We start from the raw sequence: 15145 nt of genomic DNA, 5'->3' as shown, positions 1-15145 counted from the left end.
GATTCAGCATAAAACACTACACCATGGAAAACCCAAATCACTTGTCAAACTCCTTGATTCTTTATTTGAGCAAAATATAATGGTAGGAGAAAAGTACTTATGAGTTTCTAATTTCTTACAAAACCACAACCCATAGTGTTGACAGGATAAGTTGATTGGTGCTTATCTTATAATGAAACTGGTACTTGTTTTTTTTGTTTTGTTTTTCAGAAAGACAGTATTCAAGATACAGAAGCAATTAATTGTGAGTCATCCTGCAATTCCTAACAGAGTGTGGGTTAATTATGATGCCCTACTTTTCTAAGTTAAACCATCTATAACATGGCTGAATAACCCCTGAGAACATTTCTAAATTACAAAGAACATGAATTTTGCTCAATAAACATTAGCTGAGATACCACTATGTAACATACACTGTGCTGGACTGAAAGGGAATAAAAATGAAGAGAAATCCTCCTTGCCTGCAAGGAACTTAGTCTAGTGGGGAGACAGGCACAGAAGCAAATAAATTAAATACAATACCCTAAGAGGTCTGCACAAAGTGCTATGGCTACACAAAGGAGAGGTTCTTAGCTACCCCCTGGGGGTCCCAGGACACTTGGGTTAGAAGCAAATGGACAAAGGAGGAGGGAACAATAGAAAGGTTAACCATAAAACCTCAAGCCTTTGCAGGCAGAGAGGGTATTTGAACAATATAAGAAGGATCAAAGTCTTAGGATTTATGAAGAGATGAGTGAACTTTTCCAGCCCAGATCCAATCTGGAAATTATTCTCTATTCCAGAGACAATACAGGTTATGAGCAACAGAGAAGGATTTAAGTAGGATTATCCTGCAATGCTCTCAGATGTATGAGATGAAAGGGCAACACCACGCAAAGAGAACCCATTCTCAGCCGAATGAGTCATTGGCAGCAAGCATGCTGCAAAGCCTCTAATGGAGAAACAGAAAAGTTCCTCAAAAAAGAAAAAACACTGGATGAAAACAAAATGCCCTGGATAAGGATGGTTCTTATCAACCAGACATGGAGTATTTGCAGATGGAGTCTGAATATGCGCTCAACCTGTGGTGCAAGCCCTTGCACAAGGACACAGTGTTCCAACGCACAGAAGTGTTGCTCCAGGGCTGGGTGGAGATGAAGACAGACTAGCAACGAACCAGGATTCAGAAAGTAATATTTTGACAGGTTACAGACCATTGGGACAATGTCCTCAGCTAGAGGACAATGTCACCTGGCTAGAGTTTCATGAGGAACACCAGTTCCTAATGGGAAAGAAGTGGTCATTAGCACCAGATACTTGGAGCACAGTCTACTCTTTGCCTCATACATGAATCAGCTTAGGTTTTCTGTATGGTAAACAGTATACGGACTCACCCTTAGGCTGGGTTCCATCATTCCCAGATCATCCTTTTATGGTCTATATGAACTTGTCAGTAAAAAAAAAAAAAAGTTCTTTCAGATATTGCTACAGATGTCTTTCCAGAGCAGGCAGACATCAGCTGCTAATTAAGGTCAGGATTCTGGTGCTTAATGCGAGCATTCAGTGTAAGCAGTGCCCTCCTCCCCAAGAATGAAGCTTATTTCCAGCAAAATCACCTAATACTGACAACCTTAGAGTAAGATGATGTTCCCGATTGTCAGCTTTAAAAGGTAGGAAAATATAAATCCAAACTTTTTAGAAGATAACTAAAATAGAAGGTTTATGCCTTGAAGACTTAAATTTTAGTCTAGAAAATTACTGTTTTTTCATATTCATCCCCCTCCTCCCAACCAACCTGCATGATGTAATGTCACGGTGGGTGTCCTCCCAGGATTTCTCTGCCTCTATGTAGCAGAATAGGGTTTTACTGTCACTGTCTGGAATCTCTTGTCCTGCCTCCCCTTTCTTGTCCTCTCTACCCTGTGTCCCATACCCAGGGCTGGCTGGCTTGAACGGATCCTAGCTGGCATTCCTTGGAATTCCCACCCTAAGCAGAGGGCCCGAGCTACCATCATGGGACACTTTTCATGCCACAGTAGTAGCAAAAGCAACCAGACAGAGTGAAGACGTGGCCAAGAGTCAATGACCTGAGCAACATGTGGCAGGAGCTGCCACACTTCATGCCCAGTGCTTACCTAGAAGCGGCAGAGCTGATGACACACCTGTTCCTTCTTCCAAGACACGACTTTGGGCACTAGTATCTCTGATTGTGAGAGTCCTACCCTTGAAAGTGCTCATCTCTTCTAAGAAACCATCTCAAATGTCCCCAGGTATAACTGATCCTATCTCACCATCTCAAATGTCCCCAGGTATAACTCTTCCTCTGTTATACTCTTTGTTTCCATTAGGGTACTTGTCACAATCTACAAGTGCTCTATACACAGAAGACTGTGAGTTCCTGGGAGGTAAGGACTGTGTCTTTTTCATCTTGTACTCAAAAGGAGCCTGCCTTGCTCAAGTGCTCAGTGAATTATAGTAAAGTAGTTTAATATGATCTTATGTAAATGGGTAAAACATGAGGACAAAAAGAAGCACTATTTTCATGAAAACAGTGTTTCTCGATGGGCCACTCTCATTTTGGATGGTATAATTCTTTATCATATGGGACCCACCCATTCACCGGGGGATGTTCAGGATCCTGGCCCTTGGGTGCTAAGTGACAGTCTCTGAAAAAACTAAAATGCCCCCTCACACATTTCTAAACACCTCCTATTGGGAAGCACTAGATAAGTCCCTTAAAACAAAGGCTTCCTGGTCACTGTATCATAAAATGTCCTGCGTTTGTGTGTGTGTGTCTCCATATTCAAGTTATATTAGTACCTAAACAAATCTAGAAGGAGACAGACACCAAACCATGATCAATGGTTACCTTGGAGATTTGTGATTGCAGACCATTCATTTTCTAAGGAGTGTATTTCTGTCGATTTTGAGTTTGCATAGTGAGTTATGTACTTTTTGAAAATCATGTAAAAATAAACATTTAAAAGATGGGGAAAAAACTATCAAATTAGGCATGGGAAGGCAACCATTAAAAACTTAGGTTAAAATAATAAAAAAACTAATAGAATTCTGTACCCAAATTGTTTTTAAAGTATCTTTATGTCTGTGTTCCACACAAAAGAAACCAAAACTGATGGAAATCATAACCCCAATAACAGAATCATTTTCAAAGAAAAGGTTTGGCCCTACAACCAAAGATTAGCAAATGTTTTTATATTTTTGTGTTTCAAAATGTTTGTTGTGAATACGTTACATCTTATCATTAATCCACCAACCACTAACTATTTGATACTGTCACCTAAAGCGAGCTAAAAGTCACTGCGGAACAGTAAGTACAGCATTGTAATCCTCACGTCAGGGAAGGAGAGTTACATACACATGTATGCACTTACATGTGAAGAGACTATCTCTGGAAGAAGACACTAGAACCTCATATCACTGATGGGCTCTGGGTGGGGGGTGGAGCTGGGGGACTGTCCCAAAGGTGGGAGAGAGACTTTACTGAATATCTTTTAGAACTCTTGAATTTCTTCCCATGTGTATATCTACTTTCTCAGAGAATAAAGATTAGTCACTGTGCTTCCTGTAGCTATAAATAGGCACAGTAAATGATGTATGATGCTTAACCCATGGTTTTCCAACCTGAAGGGATCATTATCTGGGTTTCTATTTTGGTTTAAAAATAAGACAACATTCTAGCTTAATTAATATTCAATATTATTTCTATGTTTTGAATCTGTTATGAGATTGGGTGTAAGTCAAAGAGTCATACAAATAGTTAAGAAAGGCGCATGAAATATTCAGCACTGCCATGATTGTGTTCTTTCTGGACAAAGAAAATTGGCAGTCTGTAGAGATAAACTTAAGAAAAGTATTCATTTGCTTCAAGAGCCACTTGGATCATCAGAAAGTACTATATGTAATACAATGGGAACCTTTGAATCAAAACCGCTAAGAACAACCAAAAAAAAGATTCTATTATAGAACATCTTTTTTGGTGGACTATCTGGCACAGTGCGCTGCCTAGCTTCTGTCCTCTAGCCACATGAATTCCCCGTGGACCCACTGGGCCACTGTCCCCACCCATCCCTACCTGTGACCTGATTCCTACTCCTCCTTCAGATCTCACTCAGCTCCTTATACATGAGCACAGCATCATGTGCCTCTCCTCATAACCCTTATCTCAGTTGTAACTGTACATTGACAACTTGACTGTATGCTCCATGCAGAGTGATGTCTATTTCATATTACGTTGGCTCAGATTTATCTCGTGTGCTTGACACATAGCAGGCACTCAATAAATACTCATGGACTAGAGGGAAAATATACATACTTTAAATAGAACATCACACAACAAATATTTATTGAACGAACATACTCTGTGTTAAGTGCCAGGCATATGGTAGTGAACACGATATAAATGTAAACTATGCATATACTATACTTGTAATTATATGTGTATGTAGGCACCTATTATATTGGTAATTATATATGCATACTTGTAATTATATATATATGTATAATAAGATACTTGATCATGGTATAGGAGTAAGTGATGGGTATGTGAAAGAATGAACTGACTTATAAAAGAGGCCTAGAAATAGAATGATTAAAAAAATGGACGTCCACATTTGGCAGTATTTTTGATTAATGTTAACAGGCTATGCTCGAAGATAAATATTCAGTCATTTACGGGGACAAGGAATAGTTCAATGAATAGCTGACTATAGTTTGCTTTCGCGGGGCATCCTGAAGCACCACGCAATGGACCCTCAACACATGTGCACAAGCAGATAGCAAGGATCTTGGGTACCCACAAGCCTATCTCACCAGAATAAGAGTTAGCATGTAAGCCACAAAGCTCAAAGAGTCAGTGGCACTGCCATACCAACCACAGCATAGCCAAAGGGATCACCAACAGAGACCCTGGAAGCCACCAAGCTTCTATCGCCAAACAGGTGTATGTTGCTGGCCATTGACCCATCTTTGTAGAACAGAGAATAAGAACCACACTGTATATCAGAAGAGTGAATGGGGGAAAAAGAATATTCATCTAGCTATGTATGTTTTCTGCAGCTACTAATACTTCCTTCTATTTTTTTCTGCTAGAAAAAGAAAAGATAAAAGTGAAGTCTCAGTCTCTGCTGGTCTTAAGTCATTCTTTATTTTGCTGCCTTCAAATCTTTCCTCTTCAAATGACTGGTAAGCTAAGCTAAGAGTATAAAAATACTGGTAACCATCAGCCGGGTCACGGTGCTGGTTCCTGGCCATATTTACATCTCTGCATTGCTCTTTTAGTTTATCTGCCCACTTTTTCTTAGCTTGTGTTTATCTCTAGGTAGAAAAATAAGGATGTTTAAAACAAAATAGAACCTTGATTAATGGAACCCAACCACTTGAAAGATACAGTATGCTGTTTTGTTGTTATACCTTCCATTAGGGTAAAAGTCAAATGACCAAACACACATACATATACAGCACACACCCACATACACCATGATTTTGTTTAAAAATTTTCCATGGGATGGCCTGAGGTATACATAAAATACAAATTCTATGATTTCCAAACAAGAGTCATTGACATTTGTCATAGCAATTAATTTGAAAAAGGCCTCAAGAGTTTTAGTTGACCGTAAGCTAAATTTGAGGGAACTAAACAAGTTCATCAAAATTCAGGCTGAAGGAGTATCATGACCAAACCAAAAGGACATCATAATCCTACTGCTCTTGACTTTGGCCAGACCACAGCAGGAAGTGGGTACAATTAGGAGATCGCTGACAAAAAAAAAAAAAAAAAGAAAGGAGTCTGAATGAGGGGGAAGATTAAAAAGGGGAGAGTCTGGGATAAGATATTCTGGGGAAAATCCCTGAGGGAGTTGGAGAAGCAAAGCGGCAGGAGGGACATTCAAATATGTGAAGGGCTTTACTGCTGAACAGGGTGTGGGCTGTGTTAGCCCAGAGTCATACCTGAGAGCAGTCAGTACAATACTGTTGTTTTAGCTGCTAAGCAGAAACTAAGGGAATGCGGCATTCTCTCTTTTCAACTGGACTTGATCCTGGGAAGATGTGGACCTGCCTGGGACCTCCGGTGTAAGCCTAGAAATGAAACCTACCCAACAGGAGACAGAGCTAGTAGATGGAGAGACCAGGCTCTGATCACATCATTTGAGACCTGATTAAAGCCACACCTAAGGCCATTTGCTAGACTTTTAAGATAGACAATATACTCCTTATTTTGCTTAAGCCACTTTGGGTAAGGTTTTCTGTCACCTCAAGTGAAAGAGTCCTAAGTGACACAAGATCTTAGCTACCTTGTGAGATAGCAAGTTCCATATCACTAGAAGGGGCCAAACAAAGGCTTAGTAACAATCTGCCAAGGATTAGGGGGAAGTGAACCAAACTGGGATGAAGCTAGGCCTACCTGACTGTATTATTCTGCTAGGGCTACTGTAACAAATACCACGGACTGGGTGGCTTAAACAACAGAATTTATTTTCTTATAATTCTGGAGGCTCTAAGTGTGAGATCAAGGTGTTGGCAGGATTAGTTTCTTCTGAGGCCTCTCTCTTTGGCTTGTAGATGGCTAACTTTTCCCTGTGTCCTCACATGGTCTTCCCTCTGCATGTGTCTGTGTCCCAATCTCTTCTTCTCATAAGGACATCAGTCATATTGGATTGGAATCTACCCTAACAGCCTCATTTTAATTTATCTCTTTAAAGACCCCATCTCCAATGCAGTCACATTCTGAGGCACTGGGGAATAGGACTTTAACATATACGCATCTTCAGGGAACACAATTCAGCTCACAAAAATGACCTCCAAGGCTACTTACAACTCCAGCATGAAACAAAATTTAGTAAAGAGTGCCAGTTTTTTGTTGTTGTTGTTGTTGTTGTTTTATTCACGAGCCATTAACTCTGTGGACCAGAAATAGAGCCTGTGATACCAGTGGCAGCTTCTCTGGCCTCTAAAGTCAGAGAGTGAGTCTGCACCCTTAGCAGAGGATTGTTAGCATTTTGTACAACCCAATCTGACTATATTTATTCATTTACGTTATCTAGGGGATTGCTATTTACTTTTCCAGAGGTTGGTGTAAAATGAAAGGCTTTGACAAACAGTGCTAATAAATGTGTTTTCACAAGGGGTAGCACAGTGGGACGTACGCTGCACCTGGGCTGAAGTGGTGGAATCCAGGGCACAGGCATCCTGGAAGTGGATTTTTCTCAGGAATGGTCCTAACTGCCCGGGCTATACTACAGGGGTTTTGAAAAGATCAAATAAGCACATCAAGAAAAACTGCAAACATCTTGCAAATGTGTAAACTACCATTAAATACAGTGCACATATTTCACCAAGAGCAGCCAAGTCTTTTACAAATTCTGTCTGAGCCAGCACATGGAGAAATGTCTAAGGTTTAGGATTCTAACTTCCATTCAAGTCAGCTGGCGTTGGAGAAACAAAATTCTCTACACACAGACCCCAACGACTGCTATCATAAATCACATCCCCTATCACTGGCTAGACAGTCTGTTGTCATGGCATGGCCTGGATGAGTTGGCATGAATGGCTTTGTGTACATTTCTGACTCATCAGCAAAAACTATTCAAAGCCTGAGTCCTTGGCAGGGTGGGCAGGGAGGGGGTGAGATCTGATGTGTGGTTTTTCACATACTGAAACCAAGCAAAGTAAAAAGTTAGATCATTAGAGTTAGAACTAAACAAAGACACAACATCAAGTCCAATCCTCTTATTTTAGAGAGACAAGGAAATAGAGGTCCAGAGAGGTAGAATGGGGCCACCGTTAGTGGGCCAGTGGAAGGTCAAGGTCCCTGCCCCCTTGCCCTAGGGCTCTTTCGGCAGGTAATAACAATGTGCGGTGTTCCTACACCAAGGCCCCTGCGTGAAGTCAAACCTAGACACGGACTTGAAGAAACGCCTCTGGGTTGGACCAGTGGAGACAGGGACTGGTTGTGTTGGCCTAGTTATGCTTCTGGTAGCAGCTGTGCACTTGGATTAAGGAAGTTGGGTGTATGTTTGAGTTGACTTTAGAAGATGGTTAATATTTTAAACTTTGATGAATGATTAGTAGGAATGAGGTAAGAGAAAAGTAGAAAAACAAATGCCACTCAACGGCTGCCCAATATCCTGGATCACAAAAGAAAAATTTATCCAGCAAAATTTTGTGTTCTGAGATGAAATGGACCAAAAGACCATTTCTACTGATGTAGCCCCAGAGGCCTCAGGTATCAATGCTGAGGCAGGACAGGATTTCTGCCTCCACCTGTGGGCTGGACAAGGGCTGCCTCGAGCAAGCAGACTTTGAAATCAAATAATCAGAAGTTGACTGTAGGGTTTGGGTTGCGTAAGGAGTAGAAACTATGCAGGGGCACACCCCAACTCCTCACCCCCAACCCCACACAGAGAACAGGACTGTGAGAGCAGAACAAAGACAGGGGCTGTTCAGGAGGCTGCATCTTGGGTAGATCCAACCACAGGCACAGGCTCTGCTCACCACGCCTGCAGGTCTCTAGATGAGCCTGGGAAGTCTCCGAGATGGGCTCACCCCCTAGGGGCGCTGAACGGCGCCCAGATCTTCTCCATTCCTCGACCCCTGAGGTGGCTCCACAGAACCCACTGGGAGGAGTCTCAACTGCTCCAGCAACACTGGGTTTGGGGCCATCTCCCTCTCTTTCTTGAACTTTCACTTCCAGACTTAATTCAATGTGATCCCAACTCATAATGCTAAACATCCTCCCTGAAGTGACAATTAACTTCTGGATCTTTCAAGTATGGAAAAAATAATGGAAATACAATTACAATAAACTCCTGCCCCAAACTTGTCAACTAATAAATTTTTATGACTAGGAATTTTGTGCTATTCTTTTTTAAAACAGGGAACTTAACTGAATAGTAGATTTTGTTCAAGCCACTTCTGTCCCCTCTTTTTGTGACACTCGGGAAGAAAGAGCATCAACATCAGTGGTCTTGAGACTTCTGTTTGCTGCAGGCCCCTCCCCATGCCCATCCCCCCCATACTAACATTTTTGTAATAGTCTCCAACTCTTTCGCATTTTCCCCACTTAGTATCTCATTTATTCCTGCCAATAATCTTCTGAAATAGGAAAAGCAAGAGTTATCGTTCATTCTATTTTACAGCTGAAGAAATCAAGGCCCTGAAAGGTTAATAACCAAGTTGCAAGGTCTAAATAAATTGCAGAACCAAGACTCAACTCTAGGTCTTCTGCTGTCAAATCCCAGGCCCTTTCCATGGTCAGCAGAGCCCCTCCATCATGAGTGTAAGACTTTGACAGGAACTCAGGGAAATTTAAAACGTGCTCTTTTTCACACACAAAAATATTAATGGCCACCCTACCTTAAACATCTTGTTTCACAGAGATTTGCTCTAATATTCTCTCTGTACTTGAAACAAATTGTTAGGTTTCTAACAAAATCTCATTAACAGAACTAAGAATAACTCAATTATTAGTAATAACTTAATTAATAGTAACGAAAGAGTAATAGTAATTAATAGTAACTTGATTGAGTAATGAAATAGTAATGATACTGGTCTTCATCTACTTTGATGAATACCAACATTGCTCTTGATAAACTGAAAAGAGCATGGGAATTATAAGCCAGGGACCCTGGGCTGAGTCCCTACTCCATCACTCAGAATGGTGGACCTTAGGCAAATCATAGCAAATCTGTTCCTTGCAAGGCTTTCATGGTAGCTCTGACCAACCAACCAGTATACATGCTACCAGGAATGTGTACACAAGTAGAAAAATAAGTTTGCCACTGCCAGACCCACTCTAACTGTCATCCCCATGCTGGGCCACAGGTCCCTCCTACTCTAGTGTCCTCTTGACTCTTAGAATCTTTGGGAATCTCAGCCATCTATACCTTCCTCAGGCTCTCCTTGCTCTATCTATTTAGGCATGTGTCTTAGTCTGCTCAGGCTGCCACAGCCTGCTCTGGGTGGCTTAAACAACAGAAATTTATTTCTCACAGTTCTGGGGGCTGGAAGTCTGAGACCAGGGTGCCAGCACTGTCAGTTTCTGGTGAGGACCCTCTTCCTAGCTTGCAGACGGCTACCTTCTCACTCTGTCCTCACACGGCTCAGAGAAAGAGCTAGAGCAAGCTCTCCAGTGTGATTTCTTATAAGGGCACTAATCCCATCATGAGGACCCCATGCTCATGGCCTCGTCTAACCTTAATTATCTCCCAAAGGTCCCAACTCCAAATACCATTACATTGGGGGTCGGGGCTTCAACATATGAATTTGGGGGGACACAATTCAGTCCATAGCAACACAGTTCTCTACCCTAATACCCACACTCGCTAACACAATTAGGAACAGACCCTGGGGCTCCATGAACCCTGACTGCAGGTTCTCAGGGGCTCCACCCCAGGCCCCCTGGGAGTCAACATGGTCTTTCCACCAATGGAGGATATCAGGCTCTCATCAAACCACTGTAAAATGAGTATAAGAAAACTTAACAGTTTTGCAAGGTGGTCATAACAATAAAAATATTTATGAAAACTATAAATTGTAAAGCCTACAATAATATTATTTCCATTTATTTTTATTGGTGATCTAAACATTGGAAATGGAAACAATGATTTTCTGATTTAGCCTAATTAGGAAACTGAGCATAAAACTGTTCCCTATTAAAGATACAAGAATCTTCTTTGTGGAATAAAGTATATTCCACCTATTAGTAGCATTCCTGAGGTAAGGCAATAAAAACAATCCTACACTCGGGCATTTGTGTTAAATACAATAACAATGATTTCTTTGCTGTTATAGTCTTGGCTTGATTACTTTCTCAGTTTACACTGTACTTAACAGATAAGCACTAGGCACAGAAAATCACACCTAAGCCATTAGGCTATTTTGGGCATCATATTCCCTCTGGTACTGTGGTTCTCCAGGCCCACAGAAATGCAGGGGCCACAGTTCTAAGGGTGAATGGAGGCTCACTGTAGGATGAAGGTCTTGAGTTATGAGTGAATAACATCAAGAGAACATTAAAGACACAGCCATCAAGACTTCATGTTCTGACTTTAGAATATAATTTTCATCCCCATCTTAGAAGCACTGAACTTGTCGCTTCCCAACAGTCCTGTTCTATGGCACTGCTTCCAGAAGTAACACTGATAGCAACATGTTTCTTGTTTGAGGTAGACGATTTCCCAAAGTAGATTTACTAGCTGAAGGGAAGGGAAGGGAGAGGCGTAGAGGAGGAAGATGATTACAGAAACCTCAAATCACTGGGATGGAGCTAGCTGTTCTACCTACATGCCAATGTTTTGCACAGATGTCTCTAGCCTCATCCTCTCTCCCAAGATCTAGACTTATAAATGCAACTTCCCAATGGGCATCATCTCATAGGATTTCCACAAGTCCCATACTCCAGAACTGATACCCCTTCCCTGGGTTCCCTTGCTTGGTGAGTGGCACCACCACCCATCTCCACCCATCTCTTGGTGAGTGGCACCACCACCCAATTCATAAGATAACTCTTTCTCATTCCACCTACACTAGGCCCTGCCCAAAAGAACTCTCAATTTTATTTGCTTTACTCTATTCCAACTCCCAATGTCTGAGGTGCCTAAGTTAACACTTCTGTAGCACCCAGCATTTTCTTTTTGTTTTATGGTCATCCGCCCCCTACCAGAAAGTGAACTCCATGAAAGAGGGACCTTGTCTGTCTTGTTCAACACTGTATCCCTAGAACAGAACCTGGTCATTTAATAAAGGCTTCTTTAAAGAAATACTGAATTGAACACAATACTTAATTGTGAATTAACTCTTTCTATATGATACCTAGTCATCATTAAAAAACAGTTTTTGCCACTTACATTCGGTGAGTTGGTTTAATCACATTATTCTCTTCCTAACACTGCTTGAGGGTGGCTAATCTGGAGGAATGAGAGTTTCACTGGGGATAAAAGGGATAATTTGAGAAAATGGGGCATTTTAGAGGAATGGAGATCTTACCAGGAGGGTGTTTGTGACAGATGAAAAAGTTGTACCAGGCACTGATCACTCAGAGCAGAAACGAGTAAGATGAAGAGGTGAGACTGGGTTGCATAAAGGGACAAAATACTGGCCAATCTAAGTCTATGTGCCTATGAATCTATAAGGTAGCTGAGAACATAGGCTTTGGAGTCTGAGTGGCTTGGTTTGAATCCTACCTCTGCTATTTACTAGCTGTGTCACCGTGGGCAACCTATTTTACCATTCTGAACTTCCCCTCTCTAAAACAGACATAGCAATGCCTAACTCACAAGGCTGTTACAAGGATGAAATGAGGGCTTGAAGGTAAAGCGTTTAGCACAGTGCCTTGGTAAGCACTTGTATGTATAAGTGCTGAAACGGTAGTGTAATAACTATTATTTTTTTATTAATAATAATATATATTATTAATATTATACTGTAATTATATTTTTTGTTAAGGTTGGAGGTTTTTTAATTTAAAATTTTTATTTTTTGTTTATCTTCTAGAGTCTATGGCTATTCTGAAATTTTGAAGTTGCTAAAAAAAAAAACAAACCTTCATCTGGGATTGAAGGCACTAAATCAACAAAGATCGTGCATGAGTCACCAGCTTATGACTCATAGAACAACTCATAATTTCTCTGAAACTCGGAGGATGAAGTAAAATGGGACTTTTCTAAAGTAGGGCAGGACAACTACTGAGCCCGTGCGCCACAACTACTGAAGCCCGCGCGCCTAGAGCCCGTGCTCCGCAACAAGACAAGCCGCCACAATGAGAAGCCCATGCGCCACAACGAAGAGTAGCTCCCCACTCGCCGCAACTAGAGAAAGCCCGCGCTCAGCAACAAAGACCCAACGCAGCCAAAAATAAATAAATGAATAATAATTTTAAAACCCCACAGTAAATCCTTACATGTTAATATAAATGTTTTCCAAAACAACACAAAAAATAAATAAATAAATAAATAAAGTAGGGCAGGATAAACAATAGTAAATGCTCCACCCATGTAAGTGTTTTAAAGAAATATCAAAGTAGAAATCTGTTCATGTCACCTCTTGCTCACACTCACCAACGGCTTCCCACTTCTCTTAGAAAAACATTCTCTCTCTCAGTGTGACCTGGAGGCCTTGCACAAGCCCTGCCCACCTCGCTGACTTCTATTATTCTTCACTCTCTCCTCAGGCCATTCACACCTGTGGCTTCCTCGTCTTCACTGGGTGGCTTCTATTCAAATGTCACTCTGCTCAGGTGTCTCTTCCTCGGAGAAAGCCGAAACCGGCTTGAGCCGGCTGACTCAAGCCGAAACAGCTGCCTCTCCTCAGTCGCTCTGGGAACCCTCCTCCTGCATTAATTTTGCCATGTATCACTCATCATTATCAGCAATGAAATAATCTGTTTACTGTCTACCCCAATAGGTTAGTTCCATGAGGACCTGCCTTTGTCTGTCTTATTACACACTCCATATATCCCCAGGGCCTAGAAAAGTGTCTGTCGTCTAGTGTGTGCTTAATAAATACTTGTTGAAGGAGTGAATTAATAAAAACAATAATATTGATAATACTACCTGTTGTTTACAGTTGAGCACTTACTATGTGCTATGCACTACCTCATTCATCTTAACAATGCTATGAAGTTAGGTACAATGATTACCACCATTTTACAGATGAGGAATCTGAGGCTTAACAAAGCTAAATTGCTGACTTACCCAAGGTCAGACATACAGTAAGTGTGGGATTTGAACCTAGGTCAAATGCACACATGCACACACAGACATGCACACACAAACACGTGTGCACTCTTTACGGGTGAACTGGCAAAAAGAAGAATATAAGGAAACAGGATAGCTACTAGACTACCCAACACTCCTACCAGGGCTTGGGAAGATGACTGGACTCAAAACTGGACCAATTTGCTTCCTGCTCTTGTTCGTTCTCCTAAAAGGAGTGAAATGCTTGGCCAAATATGGCACAAAGAGGTGGGCAGAAACAAGGAAGAGGATAGGAAGCAAAAAAAACATAAACATGATCCTAAATCCTTCACTGGCTGGCTCAAATTCAGCAGTTGGAACCCAGGACCATGCCAACCCTCCATCGCTGAGGAGTCCTCACTGCACTCAGCAGTCCACAACACACAGTAGCATGGTCCAAAGATACAGTCCCCAGACAAACGTAACCTAACATTGATACTTTCCAAAAATGTCTGAGCTTCCATCTACACGTTATCTTTCTAAAGGAAAGAAAAAGTTAACAAGTTACTGTTTGTCAGCCTACAGATTACTATTCAAAGATGTTGTTGTCAGCAGAGAAAAGATGATTAATACTTGAGAAATAAGAATGGGGTGGTATTCTTCCTTCCAGTTGGAAAGGCTTTGGAGGGGTATGCTATGAAGTAAGCTCTAAGAATACTTCTTTTCTTATCTACTCTTCAAAGTATCCTAATGAAATTATACAATTACAGTCTACCAAATATTCCAAGGATAAGTAGAAATATAGTTAGCCAGATTGCTTACGTTTTTGACTTGTACAAAAAAGGCAGTAAATTGACACTGTATGACTCGAGATAAAGAGCTGGTGCGAACTCTCACACTTGGACTCACTGTCAGCAATAAACTTCATGAGCTTTGGGATATCACTTGGCTTTTTGGTACCCTGATTTCTTTTTATATATCAAGAAATATCAATATTATGATTATGACCCAAATCAGGGTTGTTGGATACATTCTGACACTAATTCCTAATGAGATAGTATAAATTTGCACCTGATTTCATTTTAAAGAGAAAGAAATAAGACCTGAGGCCATGATAATTATGTAAAGTAGGCTTTTAATCACTTAAATTTATGCTACTTAGGGAAAAATATATGGGCAATATACATATTAGTGGCACAAAATCTCAATGTTTACCTGGTATATGTGGATACAGTATGTCTCTTTAAAACATATACAGCTACACACACACACATACACACACACACACACACACACACACAGAGTTGGTCTTTTTATGGGAGGATAATTATATTGATCCACTGTAAGTAGGCCTAAGCTTCAAGCTATTTTCCAATATAAAATACCAAAGAAGGTAGGGAATACAAATATGTAGCACCAAGAATGGAAATTATGAATATTTTGCTATATTTCCTTGAAGAAACAAAATGTTACAG

The 15145-nt window shown here is 41.0% G+C and overlaps 1 protein-coding gene across 5 annotated transcripts in view; it reads right to left on the bottom strand.

Moving 5' to 3' along the window:
- The window catches only part of MFSD6 (major facilitator superfamily domain containing 6), a 70640-nt gene that overhangs the window by 21246 nt on the left and 34249 nt on the right, over nt 1-15145 (bottom strand). The gene's annotated exons all lie outside the window — the stretch shown is intronic.

Source organism: Balaenoptera physalus (genome assembly GCF_965194825.1).
Source record: "Balaenoptera physalus genome assembly, chromosome: 6".
NCBI classification, from domain to species: Eukaryota; Metazoa; Chordata; class Mammalia; order Artiodactyla; family Balaenopteridae; genus Balaenoptera; species Balaenoptera physalus.
The sequence above is the reverse complement of the archived record's forward strand: the minus strand, read 5'-3'. Positions and strand labels throughout refer to the sequence as shown.